Genomic DNA, 19312 nt, shown 5'->3' on the forward strand with positions numbered 1-19312 from the left:
TGCTAACATGCCTCCAGAGACCCCTCAAGCCCCTAGACAGACAGGCTTGAAAATCACTGGGAAAATAACTTGACCTCAAAACCAGGCTCTAGATCTGGGTGGATCACCAGATTTATACAATGTTGGAAAAGTGATTTTGCCCCTTTGGGCCTCAATTCCCTCACTAATAGACTGAATGATCTCTAAGAGTCCTTCTTGTGCCAATATTTTATTCTGATTTCTAATGTAACTATTCACATAAAGACTTTGCAAAGAAATCTATTGGGAATAAAATATGAAGAAAGGCACCCATGGTTTACATTAGCATTAAAAGCATGTTGTTTTGAAATATGATGTACTTATTTACTCTTGAAAAAATAATAAAAACACATTCAAACCCTCAGGGTCACATTTCTTGATCTGCAATCATTGTACTCCATCTCCAATTTAAACCATAGCACATCAGTCCACATCAGAGGAAGCATTTGTTACCTCACATGTCTGCAACCCTCTATATTTTAAGGTCCTTAAGATTACATATGTAATATTTTCAATTTCATTGGCAGGTGTCTCATTTTCACCCAGAAAAGTTGCCATTATTACTCTATATGAATAATATGTGATTTGGTCAGTGGTATTTGCTTGGTTAGGTTACAATATCGTTAAATATATATTTTTATTCTAGAAACTGTACACTTACCCTACAGTATTCTTCACAAGTTGATTTTTTGTTTCCCTGCACAGCTGTTTTATATTATGCAAGTGTATTGTGCAGTGTTTGGCATATAGATAAATATTGAGGTATAAAGGCAATGGCACCCCACTCCAGTACTCTTGCCTGGAAAATCCCATGGACGGAGGAGCCTGGTAGGCTGCAGTCCATGGGGTCGCGAAGAGTCGGACATGACTGAGCAACTTCACTTTCTCTTTTCACTTTCATGCATTGGAGAAGGAAATGGCAACCCACTCCAGTGTTCTTGCCTGGAGAATCCCAGGGACGGGGAAGCCTGGTGGGCTGCCATCTATGGGGTCACACAGAGTCGGACACGACTGAAGTGACTTAGCATAGCATAGCATGAGTGCTGAGGAAGTTGTATGGGCAATACTGAAGTGACTGCCCAGGCTGGGAAGAAGATAAATATAGTTGTAAGGGACTGGTGGACTCAATGGGGAGGAAGAAACGTGTCCAGAGATTTTATATCCAGGTGTTGTTCAAGAGCAATGAGAAGGGAGGAAGGGATGGTCTAAAGCAAGAAAACTGAAAATCTAGATCTCAGAGGCAGAGAAGAGCTGAGCTATGAGTTCCAGGTACAGACGCACAGGTGCATTATTGAAGGAGAGTAAAGGAAAGGATGCCTGAAGTCAAGAGAAGGCGAAGGCTTACAAGCTGAATATCTCTGTCTGGCCCTCAAATTCATGTGTTGACCATAGAATGTACAACATTAAGAGTGAAACTAATGTAAACTATGAACTTTGGGTGATTATTATGTGTTAGCATAGGTTCATTGACTGTAACAAGTATATCACTCTGTTGTGGGATGTTGATAAGGGGGAAGTTATGTATGTGAGGGGTCAGGAGCCATATGGGACCCTGTACTTTCTGTCCACTTTGCTGTGAACCTAAAACTTCTCTAAAAAATTAAAGTCTACCTTTTAAAGTGAAAAAAAAAAAGTATATGTTGAAATCCTAATCCTTACGTGATAGTATTAGGAGGTGGGCCTTTGGGAGGTGATTAGGTCATAAATGCAGAGCCTTGGGTTTTGAACGAGATTAATTTCAGTTGCTCAGTCAGGTCCGACTCTTTGTGACCCCATGGACTGCAGGACGCCAGGCCTCCCTGTCCTTCACCATCTCCTGGAGCTTGCTCAAACTCATGTCCATTGATTCAGTGATGCCATCCAACCATCTCATCCTCTGTCATCCCCTTCTCCTCCTGCCTTCAATCTTTCCCAGCATCAGGGTCTTTTCCAATGAGTCAGTTCTTTGCATCAGGCGGCCAAAGTATTGGAGCTTCAGCTTCAGCATCTGTCCTTCCAATAAATATTCAGGACTGATCTCCTTGCGGATGGACTTGTTTGATCTCCTTGCAGTCCAATGGACTCTCAAGAGTCTTCTCCAACACCACAGTTCAAAAGCATCAATTTTTCGATTTGAATGAGATTAATGTCCTCATAAAAGAGAATTGAGAGAGATCCTTTCCCTTCCCTCATGTGAGAATACAGTGAAGGCTCATAAGAGAGCTCTTATTGGGCCATGCCCATGTTGGCATCTGATCTTGGACATCTCAGCCTCCGGAACTGTGAGAAGTAAATTTCTATTGTTTATAAGCTCCCCAGTCTGTGGTATGTTGTTACAACAGCCTGAACAAACTAAGATAGTGAGGACATCGCCAATCATCAGGTAGGACCAAAAACGGCTGAGGCAGAACTTAAGAGAGCCCACACATGAACAGGTTGCTTCCCAGGATCACGCCCACATAACCTAAAGTGCCGTCCAGATGGCCCAATAGGATGGGTTTCCCACATCATGTGGGAGGTTGAAGGCATAATTTCCACAACTCCTTCTTATTACTAAAATTATGTTATTTCCACCAGGAAAAAACAATAACATTAATTTGATTTTGCACAAATCATAAGCATTTAAAGTTAGGAATCACAATGATTCAGGGTATATTTGATAGTGAACTAAAGATATGAATGAACTGTTAAAATGGGAGAATTTTAAAGATCTTAAAGTCCTCTTTCTTCATTCCACAAAAGAGAAAACTGAGGCCCAGGAAAAGCATGTGATTTGCTAAGGGGATGAGACAAGTTTGACTACTCTGGACTCTAGATGAATCTCTATTTTCCACTATACTGTGCTTCTTTTAAGCCATTTGAATTTTGTGCTGATCTGTGAATTGGAGATAATAGATGCCATTAGGTGGCCAGATCTGTGTGAACAAAGAGAACTGCAGATTTGAAACAACTCTGCAGATAATTCTGTTTCCTAAGATGCTAAAAATGTTTTAATGAAAATATCCAGATAATTGAAACCTGACCACTTTAAAGTATTTTTTTAAATAATTACCTTATTCACAATTTCACTTTACTAAATACCCAATAAATGTAGACATTAGTCTCATCTATGTGAGGTTCCTATAAAAAATTATTCACTTGAGAAGTGTACCAAAAAAAAAAGAGAGATAAAAGTGATCAAACGGCACATCACCAATAATGAAAATACTTTCTCCTGCTCTGCACTAAGAAGGAAGCATCATCTTATGCAGTATTCTTCCCCAAAATGCTTAACCTGAATCCAACCAAAAGGTAATAATCTAATACATTATGGGACATTTTACAAAATGATGGGTCTGGAGTCTTCAGAAATATTAATGTCGTGAAAGATTTTTAAGAAGTCGAGGGACTGTTTTAGAGAAAAAAAGACTAAGACATAACAACCAAACGTAATGCAAGAGTCTCAATAAGATCTGGGTGAGAAAAAAAGCTAAATCAGATTTGGGACAATTAGAGAAATTTGAATGTACACTTTGTATTAGATCATGTCATTGTATTAATGCTAAATTTCTTGAGTATGACAATGATATTGTGGCTGTGTAACAGAAACTGTCCATAGCAGATGCATGCTGAAGGATGAAAGGGTAGTGTGGTGTTTCCAACTTATTTTCAGACTCTTCAGTCATAAAAAGTGTGGTGTTTTCCTGTTGGGGAGAGGAAGAAGGGAAGGAGAGACAGTGTGTATAATAAAATGTTAACAGTTGGTGATTCTAGGTGAAAGGTATAATGAGTTTTCATCATGTTTAAAATTTTTCAAAATAAAAAGTTAGCAGGGAAAGTTGAAAGTTTTGTGAGTTGTTTTCCTTCATACAAAATATAACGTAGGAAGTGAATAAAATGGGAACTGTTATACCTTGTCCAGTAAATTATTTCTTGCCCTGGCCAAGCATCTATTAACAAGGCTATTATGAAGCACTTTATAACTTGAATAAAATGCTAAATAAATGACAGTCAAGTTTTATGTGTTTCCTAAGGGAGTCTGTCTGTCTACAGTTATTTAGGAGTTCAACTTTAGTAATCACCCATTTCAGAAATGATGTACATCAGATAATCCATGTTCCAGAATTGCAGAACACCAAAAAGCAGAGACATTACTTTGCCAACAAAGGTCCGTCTAGTCAAGACTATGGTTTTTCCAGTAGTCATGTATGGATGTGAGAGTTGGACTGTGAAGAAAGCTAAGCACAGAAGAATTGATGCTTTTGAACTGTGGTGTTGGAGAAGACTCTTCAGAGTCCATTGGACAGCAAGGAGATCCAATCAGTCCATCCTAAAGGAGATCAGTCCTGGGTGTTCATTGGAAGGACTGATGTTGAAGCTGAAACTCCAAAACTTTGGCCACCTGATGCAAAGAGCTGATTCATTTGAAAAGACCCTGATGCTGAGAAAGATTGAGGGCAGGAGAAGGGGACGACAGAAGATGAGATGGTTGGATGCCATCACCGACTCAATGGACGTGAGTTTGAGTAAACTCTGGGAGTTGGTGATGGACAGGGAGGCCTGGTGTGCTGCGGTTCATGGAGTCGCAAAGAGTTGGACATGACTGAGCGACTGAACTGAACTGAAAAGGGCTTCCCAGGTGGCGCTAGTGGTAAAGCACCCACCTGCCAATGCAGGAGACATAAGAGACATGGGTTCGATCCCTGGGCTGGGAAGATCCCCTGGAGGAAGGTATGACAACCCACTTCAGTATTCGTGCCTGGAGAATTCCATGGATAGAGGAACCTGGCAGGCTACGGTCCATAGGGTCATACAGAGTCAGACACTACTGAAATGATTTAACTCACATGCATGCAAGGGACCTTAGTCATAACTAATCAGAGGCAATGAATGTGGCTTTTTCTTTCCTCTTCAAAATCCTGCCTTACCCAAGTAGATGTATATTTAGCATATAGCACATATTTCCCCCCTAAACTGTAGTTTCCCCATCTAACTAGAGAAAGAGTAATCTAGCAACCAGCACGTGTCACTCTGTGTGTGTGTGTGTGTGTGTGTGTGCGCGCGTCCATCCTAAACAAAAGAAGGGATTCTAATACACTTGGTGTGTAACAGGGATTAGGAGCTGACCATGGAGATTTTCTAGAGAACGTGATAACCTGCTAAGCTAGTAGAAGGTGGAAAGGGTAAAAGGATTTTGCAAAAAGTGGCAGCAGAATGAACAAAATGCTGGCTAATCAGTTCATCCAAAATATAAAACAAGATGTAATGTGTACAGAATGTCTGGGGGTTTACCCTCCCCTCCTCCCATAATTCCTGTTGTTTTGCCTTTGTTCGTTGACAACAATCTAATGACTGTTTCTCTCATATATGAGTCAAATATTTCCGTGCAGATAACTAACTAACTATTTCTGAGTTATTCTTTGACAAGAATTATCATGATTGGTTTAGAATAGACAAATCAAGACTCATCCTTTGGATCTGGGACAGAAACTGAAGCCAGTTGCCTCAAGCACATATCTTTATAGCATCACATGGATACCTGAGCAAAACTGGAATTCTGTTAGCAGGGAAGAAGGCAGGGAGAATGTTTGTCAGGCAGGTGGCCATCAGCATCTGCTAAAAGTGGGGAATCTATTCAGTAAATGTTTTAGGAGACCAACAAAGTGTTGGGTTGGGTCAGGTGAGGTGAAGGTCAGAAGACAAACATGGGCTTGTACCTCTGGGAGATTGCAGTACTATAAACAGAGACAGAGAACATAGCAGGGAAAGCAGATTTGGATGTAAGATAATAAGTTCTGTTTTTATTAAGTTGAATTTGAGATGCCCTTGGAATGTCAAGGTGTAAATACACAGCAAACATTTGAAGTTCCAGATAGAACACTGGATTGAGTAAACATAGATTTAAGAGTCACTAGCATACAGTAAAAATGAAAACTATGGAGTAGTTAGAGTACACCGGGGAAGGAAATGGCAGCCCACTCCAGCATTCTTGCCTAGAGAATCCTGTGGACAGAGGAGCCTGGTGGGCTGCTGTCTATGGGCTCGCACAGAGTTGGACACGACTGAAGCGACTTAGCAGCAGCAGCAGCAGTTAGAGTACACAAGGAGAATGTAGCATGAGAAAAGCAGGGGATAGAAGAGAGATAAGGAAGAGTGGTTTTAGAGGGGCTTGGAGAGAGCTGTCTCATCTTGGAACCTAGATAGAGAGCTTGAGAAGTGAAGAGATAGACACTGTCAAAAGTAAAAAGAGGTCCATTTATGTATGGTCTATAGATACCTTTTACAGCCATGTTTCTAATGTCTTAGGAAAGTTTTTGATTGGCTCACATTGGGTACAATACCTACTCCTGAACCAATCACTATGGCCAAAAGGATACAGTCATCCACCCAAACCACGGACATAAGAATGGTGAATGAGGAGGGTGGTGGTGATTACCAGAATAAAAGGGGAATGGATGCTAACTAAGCAGGTAACAAAATATGTTCACTGCCAAGGTCATTTGCTGAAGGCAAGTGTATTAGTAGTTGAGTAAAAGACTTGTGAAAAATAGAGGTTTAAAATATTCCTTATAGAATATATGAGAGCTTAACTTTGCTAAATAAGAAGATTGACAGAAACATTAAGGATCCAACTGAGGTTGTCTATGTCAGTACAGACAAGAGTTTATCCAAAAGTGCTTGACCAGGGATAAACAAAAGCAATAATACTATGTATATGTGAAGAATTGTTTTAAAGAGTGCAGGCACTGACTCGGTTAATCTTCACAACAACTCTATATGAGAGATCTAAGGATCAAATTGTGAATGAGCAGAGGAGATGATCATGGAATTGAGTCTTCATTGACGGATACAGAAAAAGTAGAAGGTTAAGAGAGGAAGACTCTGTGAAAGCTAAGATGGAAGCTGGGCTGAAGGGAGATCAGTGAATAGGTAGAGAGAGAAGTTGAGGCCCTGAGGGTCTCTGTGAGGTTGATTGGGGTTGGGAATGAGACTTGGAAGGACAGATTGTACTCAGAGAGCAGAATATTGAAGTTTGATGTTTTAGGGAGATTTCAGATTCATTTCTGATTGACTTTCATTCCTATCTCTAATATCCAAAAATAGAGTCTAACAAGTTATCTAGACCAGAGTTTCTGGTTGAGTTCAAGCTTTATTTATTTATTTGGTCACAACATACAGCTTGGGGCTTCCCGGGTGGTGCTAGTGGTAAACAACCTGCCTGCCAATGCAGGAGACATAAAAGACTTGGGTTCAATCCCTGGATTGGGAGGACATGGCAATCCATTCCAGTATTCTTGCCAGGAGAATCCTACGGACAGAGGGGACTGGCGGGCTACGGTCCATGGGGTTGCAAAGAGTCCCAGACGACCAAGCATCTGAGCACATAGCTTGTGGAATCTTAGTTCCCCAACCAGGGACTGAACCCAGAACCACAGCAGTGAAGGCATGGAGTCCTAACCACTGGGCCACCAAGGAATTTCTGAGTTTGAGCTTTAGATGAGTCATCTTGAGCGAGAAACTTAACTTTTCTGATGCTTTTGTTTCTTCAGCTACAAACTAGAGACAATAAATGCCTACCTCATATGTTATGTAAAAATCAGGTGAATTGATGAACAGAAGGCAACTATGTTGCAGTATATCTGGTATATAGTAGATGCTAAATCTACTACACATATTCACTATTACTTTTACATTAATATCATTGTCTTCATCACTGTAATTAGCTTATACATAGTCAAGGGAAGCTTTAAAGAAGCCATGAGAGCAACGCTCAGTGTCCCATTCATCGGGTGTTGTTAAGATTCAAACAGCGTCAGGAACACAGGAGGGACTCAGTGAATGGATGCGGAACTCAAGTTATCCACTGTCTTCCATTTCAGGGGTCATCGACCTCTAATATCTTTGGGGGGAAAATAGTTTTTTTCTCACATCACTAAACAAGTATTTAATGAGACCCACCTTGCATCTGGCACTATTTGAGGGATTGGGATTATAATGGTGCAAAAAACAGCTCTCATGGAGCTTCTGACCACAGGGGAAGCAGACATAAATTAAATTATCTTACAAATAAATGTAAACCCATAACTATGATACATGCTACTAAGAAGCAGCAATCAGGAGGAGACTGACCTAGTCAGGGAAAATTTCCCTGTGTAAATGATGATTGAGCTGAGGATGAGAAATAGTTCATTTGACAAAAGGAGAATGGAAAAGCTTCCTAGGTAGAGGGAACAGCATATGCAATCTTTGTTAGTACCATATCAAGAATGAGACTTGTGTGGCTGGATCAAGAGACACAGAGAGTCTCTTGTGCTGGGTGCTGCTGATTAGGAAGGTCATAGTAACAGGATTCGGGCCCAGAATCTTCACTCATTCTACCATTCAGGACACCATTTTCCTTGACAAGGTGCTGGTAAGAAAGGGCTTTAATTCAGCTCATTCTCTCCCTTAATTCTTCATTCACCACTAGCCCAAGACTGCTGTGAAGAGTAGAATTTTATACAAAGCTTGAGAGTAAGAGAGGGGGAAATACGGCACAGCTCAGAATAAAGGGACAACTGAAAATTGAGTAACCGATCCTATTGAACTTAAAATGTCCCAAGGTCATCTTTCATTCCACTCTGAGCTAGGATGTTAAACTAAGGCCACCGACTCTGCGGTTCTTCCCAACAATGCAATCATGGCCGCCATTCCTGCTGGTGTTTGTTCTCTTTAACCCATTCCAGGTCAGGTTCTTAAGCATGACTTTCACCACTACAGATGAAAGCAGAGAGTATGTACATTCATGAAGTCAGGTCCATTTCTTCAAGTTCATTTCTTCCATCACAACGAATGGCCAAGAACTCCTATGCCAGCCCACTGAAAACCAGTCAGGGAACTTTGTCCAATCAGTTTCCTTCAATAATAATAATAATAATAATAATAATGAAAACCCTGAGTCACATAACTTAAAACTTTTTACTCACTTAACAAACAGTTACATAGAACTTAGACTGTGACATCAACTGCAATAGTCGTGCTAACATCCACACAGATGTGTAAACCACGGTCCCTGGCTTGGAAGGGTCCACAAGACCAATCACTTCAATGCAACATCTTGTGACGGTGCTCTGGGTGGTAACCAGGTTTTGCAGGAGTACAGAGAGTAATTCTCTCTGGGGAAGTGGGCTGGAGGGACTTCACACAGAAGGTAGCATTCAGGACATAGCCTAGAAGAATGAATCCGAGCAATCCAGGAAGAGAGAGAAAAAAAGATACATTCCAGCACAGAGAACAGGCGGTGGAAAGGCATTTTGGAAAGTGTTAGAAAGTCTGTCTGGGGAGATGAACCAGGAGGGGTAGACAGACTTTATGGCCTTAATAAAGCAAAGAGGTAACCAAATCAATTTCTGAAAATGGATTTCAAAGCTCTGGAGATGCCACGTGGCATCATAGCTGCTTTAAGAAATTTTCCTTAGATGTTGTATACATTAGTCAAGAAAAATTCAGCCAGTCATTTTGAGTGTTTAGAGATGAATTTTATATTTTGTTAGACTGGCACTAGATAAACCAGCAAGATATTTCTAGCCCTGCGGCTTATTCATTGCCTGGGTATTCTGGTCTCCAATCAGAGCACTGGGTAATGACCACGAAATGACTTTCTTATACAAAATAAGGATGAAGTAGGTGTGCAGGCCTAATAAAATGTCACCATGAAGCTGATTCAGAAGATCCAGTCAATTACTGGTATCTCCATGTGGATTTTCCACTATTTGGTTTACTCCATGGTAATGGTAGGAGCAACCATTTATTGGGTGACTATTATGTGTCAGGAACTTTATTTATGTTTATATATATAACCCTCACACCTTCTTAAAGTAGGTTTTGCCCCTATGGTAGCCACACACACACACAAAAACCCTACATTTTATAGAGATAAAGTGGTTTCCCAGGACAGAGTGATTAGAAGTCAGGACTATGATACCACAAGATTATGGTTTGAAACCTGACTCTTCCACTCATCTTGACCTTGGGAAATTTGTCTGACCTCTCTACAGTCAAATTTCCCCATCTGTAAAGTGGGGCTACTATATTTAAGCACTTTAGAAAAGTGGGTAGCATACTATTTTTTTTTACTGTTTTGATTATTAATGGCCAGATTAGAACCTCTAAGTAATCTTCCTCCACCACATATTAACCAATAAAAAATTTGCCCTAGATGAAAGCAACTAGAAAGGAAAAATGTGCTGCAAAACAATTACAGTGCTTTCAAAAACAATAGAGAAATGACTTCAAATGAGGTCTTATATTTACCTTCATGCTTTAGGATCATGGAAGGATGGCATTATTCTTAAGCTACATGGCTATAGCTCTCAAAATTCGACATATATATAAATCACTTGTGAAATTTTTATTGAAACGTCAGATTCCTCAACACACTCCTTGAGGTATCTACTGAGTTTTAGTGTTGTGTCTTACTTAGAAAAAAGTCTCTGTTTTTGTTTTTTATTTCTGCTAATTATATGAGCCACAAGCTGCAACTCCCTGCTATTAACCTGAAGCCCACTTGGATTTCTGCAAACCCAAAGCTTCATTCTCTTTCTTGTTTTCTCGGCTCTAACACAATGCCTGCATTCTCCAGGGTCCAGAATTGTTTAATAAAACTCAGAATTATTTTGCCTTCCTTCAGGTATAAGCAAGTGGGACTTACCAACTTTTAGCCCTTAAGAAATGGCTGCAGGGGTTTAACATATAAAAATAGGAGTTAATTATGCAACAGGAGAAGGATTGATCATACTCTTTGATTTTCCTTTTCTTATAAACAGGGTAAGCACTAAATAAGAGGCTAAGCAAATTTTGCTCTTTGCCTTACCGTTTCAAAAATTCTTCTTGAGATAAATCTGGGGCAAGGAAGTTCTAACATTTTACAGAAATTATAACGCATCAGAACTCACTCTCAGAGGACACTACAAAACCCAGACAAAGCTGGCCTGGGAGGCCTGAGTTGATGAAGAGTTTCTCCCCAGGGGCCTGTATGCCTCTGTGCCGTCCTGTGCTGAATTCTATGCACTGCACTCACCCTGTATCCAACCCCATCACTCCCAGCCCCCTAGGCAGGAGGAAACCCGAAATCTGCTCTACTCTAGGTTGCCACTGACAACTGGAAACTCCAGGCCAGGAGACAGCCTCCTGGGCAGCCCGTTTTTGCTCTTTCCCAATCTGTTCAACTCAGTTTCCTGCCGGCAGGAGTGTTCTTTCCGTGCCAGCTTTAAACCACTGAGTGCCCTGGGCATGGGCCCGGGCTCTGGAGCTGCGCCCAGTACTCGGCCTGGTGGTTGGCCCACCGCCCAGGAGTTGTCAAGTGTCTGCACCGGGTATCTGTCCCTTCAGCCGCCTGTCCTCCAATCTTCTCCTTGAAACAGTGGGATGAGAAACATCCATCCTTGTCATTTTTCCAAGCCTACCCAAGCTTTCCAAACTTCTTTATGCCCTTGTTGAGGCAATGGGCCCAGTGTGGTTGCAAGCCCTGGTTAGATGAGAAGGGAGGGCACCAGGACTTTTAAAGTCATTCAGGGATTCCTTCAGAGCCCTCTAATGATCATGAAACATTTTAAAGGGACTTTGGGTCCTAGGCTGTGGATTCTTCAGGAACCAGAACCTGAATGTAACCTTAGCTTATCGGCCTCTTCTAGAACTTCTCCCAAATGTAAGATTCTTTGATTAAATACAACCTTTTGGAAGAAGGGAGGAAAGAAAAAAAACTTGGCTAATTTTAGCCTTATAGAGCTTGTGTGCAAGGCTAAATCTGTCAAACTGTACCCCCAGGATGTTGTACAGCCATTAAACAACTGCCTTCTGGCCACTCCAGCCAGGCCCAGTGAGGCACACTACAGGGGGGATGGCTTAGAGGAAGAGAAGAGTCAAGTGTGGGGTGGAGAAGGAACCAGTGACCTAGAGAAAAAAACTGACAAGAACCAGAGTCGAGGCTGGAGGATCCTGCTACGCAGGGATTCCCACACCAGGTTCCTGAGCACAGAGATTTATGCCATATTTAAATCTCCAAAGTTGAACGGGTTCAGAAAACTGTAGGAAAGTAAACATACTATTCAGCCACTAGGTGGGTGGTCATCACATATGTTACGTATCTAAAAATTTAAGTCAGAACAGCTTGAACCTTTCCATATCTAATTCCCAATAGTAGTTTTGAACTGGGTTTGAACTGTTTATAAACAAAACCAAGGCTGCTTCTTTCCTCCAAAAAGAAGGCAGTTTTCTTTCCATATACACCTATATATATTTTTTTTAAATGTTATTTCCAAAATCTTAAGCAAGAAAGCCAGGTATTTTTCTAATTCAGGATTCTTGGTTTCCAAATGTAAACAGAAAGAGAAGCCCAGTCTGGTTTTTAGAAAGCAAGTTTAGTTTGCAGAATATGCATTTATACCTTTTGCAAATTTGGGGGGGAAAGGACTAAAGGATCAAAAAGCATGTTGCCAATTACATGACAAATGTAATTGCCATGATGACTCTGACTATAGCCACAGCCAAAAAAACATTCTAAATTTTAAACCTACAGTCTAGGTGATAGCTGCTTTTCCACATGTACTCATTATACTACAAGGCACAGAGTAGATGGTCATTTAGAGCATTATTTATCAAATTCCCACGTTCACAATGAGCTGGAGCTACTTTCCACATTCCACTTTTAAAAAGTCACTAAAAATTCTTTAGGTCACAGGAGTAAAATTAAACATCCTGCCATGGATAATGGTAAGTGAAATTGCAGTCTGTGGTCCTGGGTGTAAAGATTAGCTTCACTCCAATGCATTTCTAAATCAAATAAGTTTACATGGTAAACTTTTAAAAAATATTCCTTATGGACAAAGAAATTCCATAACAACTTTAGGGAAAAATGCATTTTAATGCAGTATTAAGCTGTTAGAAATATTTTTTACCCATAAAACTATAATTATTACCAACGGTTTACTAGCCCATTTAGGATTTTAGAATCTTTACTATCTAATCTTAGCATACTGTACTTTTTGGCTAAACACATAAACTCATTATAATATCAACACAGAATTTTTTACAGCAGCAGCAGCACTTTTAAACATGTAAAAACATGTCACAGATTATAAAACAGCAATTGATTTCAAGTGCAAAGTAATCTCAGATTAAAACTGGCATCAGGTTCTAATGAGCATTCACCTTCCAAACAGCACTAGAGATTGGACTGGTTATTAAAAACAAAGGGAAATAGGGAGGACACTAGAGTATACTATTGTGTCTGTATTTTTATATACACACATATATTAATAGAAAATAAATACATATACATTTTTGTTAATAGACAGAAAATTACAACCAGCCCTATGGGAAGCAGGAACATCTCTCTTTCTCTCTCAGAACTGCTTTCATTTTGACCCAAATTTGCTGGCTTACTTGAAATGATTTTGCCTTTCTCATTATAAATTCATTTGAAGTAAAACTGTGGAATCTTGAAATTTAGAGCATCAAAAATTATTTATCTTTAGGGAATGGATTCTGCCATAATTAATTTTATATCCTATTTCTCTTCTTTTGTCATTCATTTGGTGTTAAATTTTCCAAATTTAGTCTAATGCCAATAGTGATCTGCCTGGGAAACCTACCTTAACAGGCAGATGTCCAGATCAAAACATAGCCTATTTTTATGGTAGAAATACAAACATGTACACACCATACAAAATAAGGTTGAAATGGGTGGGGTCACTTGATTGACATCCATTTGTCTCTCTCATTGGAAAATGTCATGGGCAGCTTCCACTATGCTTAGACAAATTTAGATGAATGGAGGTGCTAACTAATGATGCCATTATCTATGTAGCAAATGTAAATGAAGGCTTGAAAATCCTGAGTCATTCATGACAGCCACTTAAATGACAGAGGAGGGGAACTTACAAAAATGAAAACAAAATGTCTTGAGGTGGTAAATTAATAAAAAAATAACATTCAGATAGGTAAAAAGATAAAATATGCTTAGCTTTTGGAACGAGATCCAGTGAAGTCCAGTAAACAGGGCCAAGTCTTATGAATTGTAAAAATTGCATTATGTACAATCTTTTTAGCAATAAAAATTATTTTAACCATCAATAACTGAGGGTTGTTATTTTAGGAGAATGAAGTCAATACATTTGTTTTCCTGAGGCAGGCAGGGGCAGTATTGTGCTATTCATGAACATCATTAATATTCATTAATTTTAAAAGCAGTTTGGTTAGCTTTGGCAATTGTCTATCAGATATTATGCCTTTAAATAAAAATAATTACAAGAACTTCATTATTTAAAAATGTAATTAGCATGAAGTTTAAAACCTACATTTTCACCAGAGGATGTTCTTCATTGGATGGTGTACATTTTTTGGAAGGGTCTGTTTTAATTGAATTCCTGGGGTAAAATTCTAAAAATCATAGTGACTAAAATAACCTAAATGTAACCAAAAGTAAACTGAGAATACTTTTTTTTCAAATGTTCGAATTAATTTCCACTTTAAAGAGTACCATAGTTGACCCAATTAACTCTGTAAACGAATTCTGTTGTTTGACATTCTTTAGCATTTCACAGTAGACTGTTTTCACCCGTCCACCACCTTAGATCCCCAAAGATCTCAGCGCACATTTAGTGATATTTACCTTATGAAGTAACTAAATCCAGAAGAGCATTGAGCTCACATCACTGTAAAAAGAAATTGTTTCCTCATGCTTGCCGCTCCCATTCAGGGACTAGAAGCTGAAAACTCTGAAATTATCCTTGTGCAACTAGGAAATTGTGGACAGAAATGCAAAATAGTTTTATTTGTATATAAGCCCAGCCATAGAAACCATACAAAACCTTGCTCTGCAAAAAAGTCCTTCAGCCTTTGTAAATCAGGCTTTTTACACCATGACAGATTAACAACCAGGGCAAAAAATTCATGCACGTGGAGCTGGAAATGGAATCTTCCACACGTCCTTCTTGATTCATGTCCACACTGAGGTACAACAATGTTGGGTAGTACTTTGTGGCTTATAAGAAAATAAATAAATAAAAATTAAAGTACCACCCAAAGAAAATAAGCCTGAATAGTTCAGGGAGACTTTTGAGGCATGGCCAACAGGGAAAATTCACTGTAGTGAATAGCTAAACTTTTAAGAAAACACACTTCTTTGTGTGTGGCTTTTATTTTTTAATATTTTTTAGGACTGGCTGCTCTAGCAATGTATTTGAATCAGTTTGATTTGTGTTTGTCAAAAGTAACTTCCAGTGCCAGAGAAACACCTCAGTTCTTTAGGTTTTATTTTTAGCTTTTTGTTTTTGTTTTGTGTTTAAGGTAAGCTAGCCCTTGGGGACTAGCACAATTTTCCTGTTTAGGGTAGTCTGAAAAATAGGAGAGATCATCTTGCTTCTTGTTATCAAACATAGGTGACTGTAGATATAATTTTTCTAAAAACATGGTTAATAATAGACTACCAGCAAGAGTAAATCGAGTACCTGCCTCCCTAAATGGATTAAATCAGCGTCTCTGCAATACCATACTGGACAATGGGTAACATTCTTTATAGAGGTATTTATCCACTCTGACTTATTGAAGAATACAGAAAATTTTGCTGCATCCACAAGTGGACAGATTTCTAATTCAAGAGGGCAGCTTTGGGCTGCCTCTTGCTTTAGGGATATTGAACCTTCTCAGTTGCCCATACCTGACTTGCCTTGACATACAGCAGCACCCTCCCTGGGATCTCCCCTGTCTTTATATCTTTATAGTCTGGGAGTGTGGCCTCCCAAACTACACATAAAGTTAATAGTGTCCAAGGTTCCAGCTCCTCCCCCAAAACCCATGGCCCTCAAGGGGAACTAATTCATCAGTGCCTAGGGTCAAAACTCGGCAAGTCAGGCCTTGTCCTCTCCAGTCTGAGTAGGATTGACTGTACCTGGATAAAAGCACGGGACGGAAAGGGTTAATCACAATCCTCCTCTTCCTCCTCTCCCCCCTCCACCCGGCGACAGAGCCAGGAGTGTCTCAGCGGGGGAGCAACTGGAAACCACAAACACCCAAACCCGGGAGCAACTCAAACTAAAGCTGGAGACCTGGCTTAGGGAAAGGAGTTAAGTTTAGACCAAACGGTTTTATCAAGGTAGCTGAAAAGGTGCTGCCCTCAATTCGCAAGGATTTCTTTGATGTTGCAGTTGAAGCCTCAAAAATACATTTTATGACCCTAATGCCCTTTATTCCCAAAGACCCCAAGGGGTGTCTGTAGAAACGTCCTGCAGGCGTACAGAGCGCAATGGGAGTGAAGAAAACCCCCGCGGTACATGCCTGGCCACCTGGTCCAGGTAACCTTTGCTGCGGGGTCGGGGCCGCCAAGCAACAACCTTCGCCCCATGACAGGGTATCCTCCAAACCCACCGCAGCCAAGAGGTTGCAGAACCCATCCACCGGCCCCGGCGCCGGCCCCCGCCTCCCAGCCCCAATCTCCCGCACGCCCTCCGCAGTCCCTTCCCTACTCCTCACCCGGGGGTGGGGGGGCGTCCCTGATCGCCAGCCCCCCTGAAACCTACCGGCGCTCTGAGCGCCCACCAGCAAATTCCTACCAGCCCCAGCCTTCCAGAAAAGCAAAAGCAAAAAAAAAAAAAAACCATGACATCACGGGCAGGTTTATTTGGGTTTGTTTGTTTGCTTGTTGGCTCGATTAAATACTCGTGGAAGGTGAACGTACCCCACACAGGAGAAGTTTGATGTTGACAAACTTCTGGTGGCAGCGAGACAGTGTCAGCACAACTTCCGGGATAATGAGAGCTGCTTTGCAGGGAGCGCGGCAGCGGCGGCGGGAGGCGGCCGCCGGACGGAACAGCAAATGCTATTCAGCCCGAGCAGTTTCAAGCCGCCCGAGCTGGGGAATTACTGTAGTCGAGCTACGGCTCTTACCACCGGCGCTGGATCTGGGCGCGCGTTAGGGGGGGAAGCTGCAGGCACAGGGCGCCGAGAGGGGAGCTTTCAAGTTACTTTGCTCCACCCCTGCACCCGGCAGAGGCTGGCAGGCTGCGTGGTAACTGCCAGCATCTTGGTCCCTGCTCCTTTGGGCGGCCGCCCTGGAACCAACCAACTTTTCTCTCCCCCAAAACTCCCTCTTTGTTTCAAATAGGACTCTCCAAAATTTATTCTTGGGAAGACTGACAGCCGGGGTCAAGAAACAGCTGTTGAAGTTAATGTTTCTTCCTCCCACTTCGTCTGATGGTTGTGCCCTGCCAAGACAAAGTGAGAGGCACTGCCTGGTGGCTTCTTTAAACAGACAAGCATTTAGCCAAAAAAAAAAAAAAAAAAAAAGTGGGGGAGAGTGGGGGGGATATTTTCCTGCTTAACATACAATCTGATCAGAAATGCAACAGCATGTGCTTTTCAACTTGTGCTGATTACTTGCTGAAAAGATGCTGCAGCTTTTAGTTTTGAACACTCTTAGCACTGTCTGGGGGGAGGGGGGATGCAGGCGGCGCAGGGATGGCGGGAGAGGTGGTGGACACTTTCCATGTTTTGGTAAAGGGGCAAAAATGTTAAACCTTCCTCCTCTGACCCACCTCACCCTCTCTAAGAAAGATAGAATGGCCTGGGGGAGGGAGGAAAGAGTTACATTCCTTTGCAAGGTTTAATTCACATTTCAAATTTCATATCATGATGCAGAACAAGGACTGGCCTAGAGCTAAGCAAATTGTTTTTATTTGGAGACCTAGGCCAACCTGGACCTTGCTGCCAGCTCTTGGTAGTTCTTGGTGGCTTTCTCCAGATTAGGCCCGTCTCTTCTCCAGTTCCCCAACCCAACTCCTTTGCCCAGAGGGCATGCTCTGGGACAAGCTATCTTGTTTTTTTCTGCTTTCTTCAGGGTGAAGGTTGATTTTAGCACAACCCTTCCTCTGCTCCCTGTGCAGTTTAGGGTGCCCTGCGGGTCTGCCTGAGTCTCCATGTCCTGACTGAGCTCTCCAAACATGGTCATTCTCTGTAGTGGGAGTGGGGGATTGGGAACTCGATTCCTTCCTCATCAGAGAACTTAACCAGTCTTCCAAGTGCCCCACTGCCCTTTGGGAACACTCTGCTCACTTGGTCTCTCTCAGACACAGTCATATGAAGACATAAAAGGCCTTCCTACTCCACCACCAGGTTAGCCTGTCACCGCATCGCAATGCAGTGCCATCACAAAGTGATATTGCATCAGACCCAAGGATATTTTAGGAAGCTCTCAAGCTGGGTCCAGCCAGCCTTCTGTGCAGGAATCAGGGCCACACTGCCAAAATGAGGGCTGCGGAGATGCTGGACAGGTGGCAATGATGCCCTCTCTATTCTCAGCTCCGTTCCCCACTTGCTGTCCCATCCCTCCCCCACCTTACCCCCCAGACGCCACCCCAGCCAGTCTGATGCACTCAGTGACTTCCCCACCTCTCTCTCTGCCTAGTTCCCAGAGGCCACCGCTTTTTTCTCCCTCTTGTGTCTCTTTGCAGTGTGCTGGTCATTTCACCTTCTCTCCAACTCTGGGTCGCCCAGTTGGGGTGACATGATGGCAGTGGCCAAGCATCAGGCACCACCCTCAGCAAGTGCCCGCTTCTCTGAGTCCTACTCATGCAATCCAGCAGTCAATTGCCTTAAATTCCTTTAGCTTTATTGTTCTCCGTCCTTAGACCAGTGCTCAGCATCTAGCAGGGCTATAGGCAGACCTCCACTAATCCTGAAGTTGTAATTCCCTACTGCTGGCTCCTGTAGTTTTATTACGGCCTCCTTTTTTTCTAAGATTGACAGACATAAACCTTCAGTGTGGAGGTCTGCACCAGCACCCTTAAAGGCTTCTTTGTGTGGAAATGTAACCTCAGGGCAAAGTCGGCCCAGCTCCAGGAAAGGCAAATTATCCTGCTACAGGGAATTACTGTGTTGGGGCAGACCTCAGGGTTCCTCCTCCTGGCTGGCTACCTGGCATCCTCCCAGGGACAATGCTTTCTTCCTCTGCATGCGTGCTAAGTCGCTTCAGTCGTGTCCAACTCTGTGGCGACACTATGGACTGAGGCCCGCCAGGCTCCTCTGTCCCTGGGATTCTCCAGGCAAGAATACTGGAGGGGGTTGTCATGCTCTCTTCCAGGGGATCTTCCTGACCCAGGGATCGAACATGAATCTCTTATGTCTCCTGCATTGGGGGGTGGGTTCTTTACCACTAGCACCACCTGGGAAGCCCTTTTTAAGTAGAATTTTTTGTGGGGGGACTTTGGCGGATTGGGACTACTGTAAGAGGAGACCTGTAGCAGCTGTCCAGGGAACTCTACACGCAATCAGAGGAATCAGACATCCTTCCTTCAGTGGGTGG

Source organism: Bubalus bubalis, chromosome 9 (assembly GCF_019923935.1).
Source record: "Bubalus bubalis isolate 160015118507 breed Murrah chromosome 9, NDDB_SH_1, whole genome shotgun sequence".
Classification (NCBI taxonomy): Eukaryota; Metazoa; Chordata; class Mammalia; order Artiodactyla; family Bovidae; genus Bubalus; species Bubalus bubalis.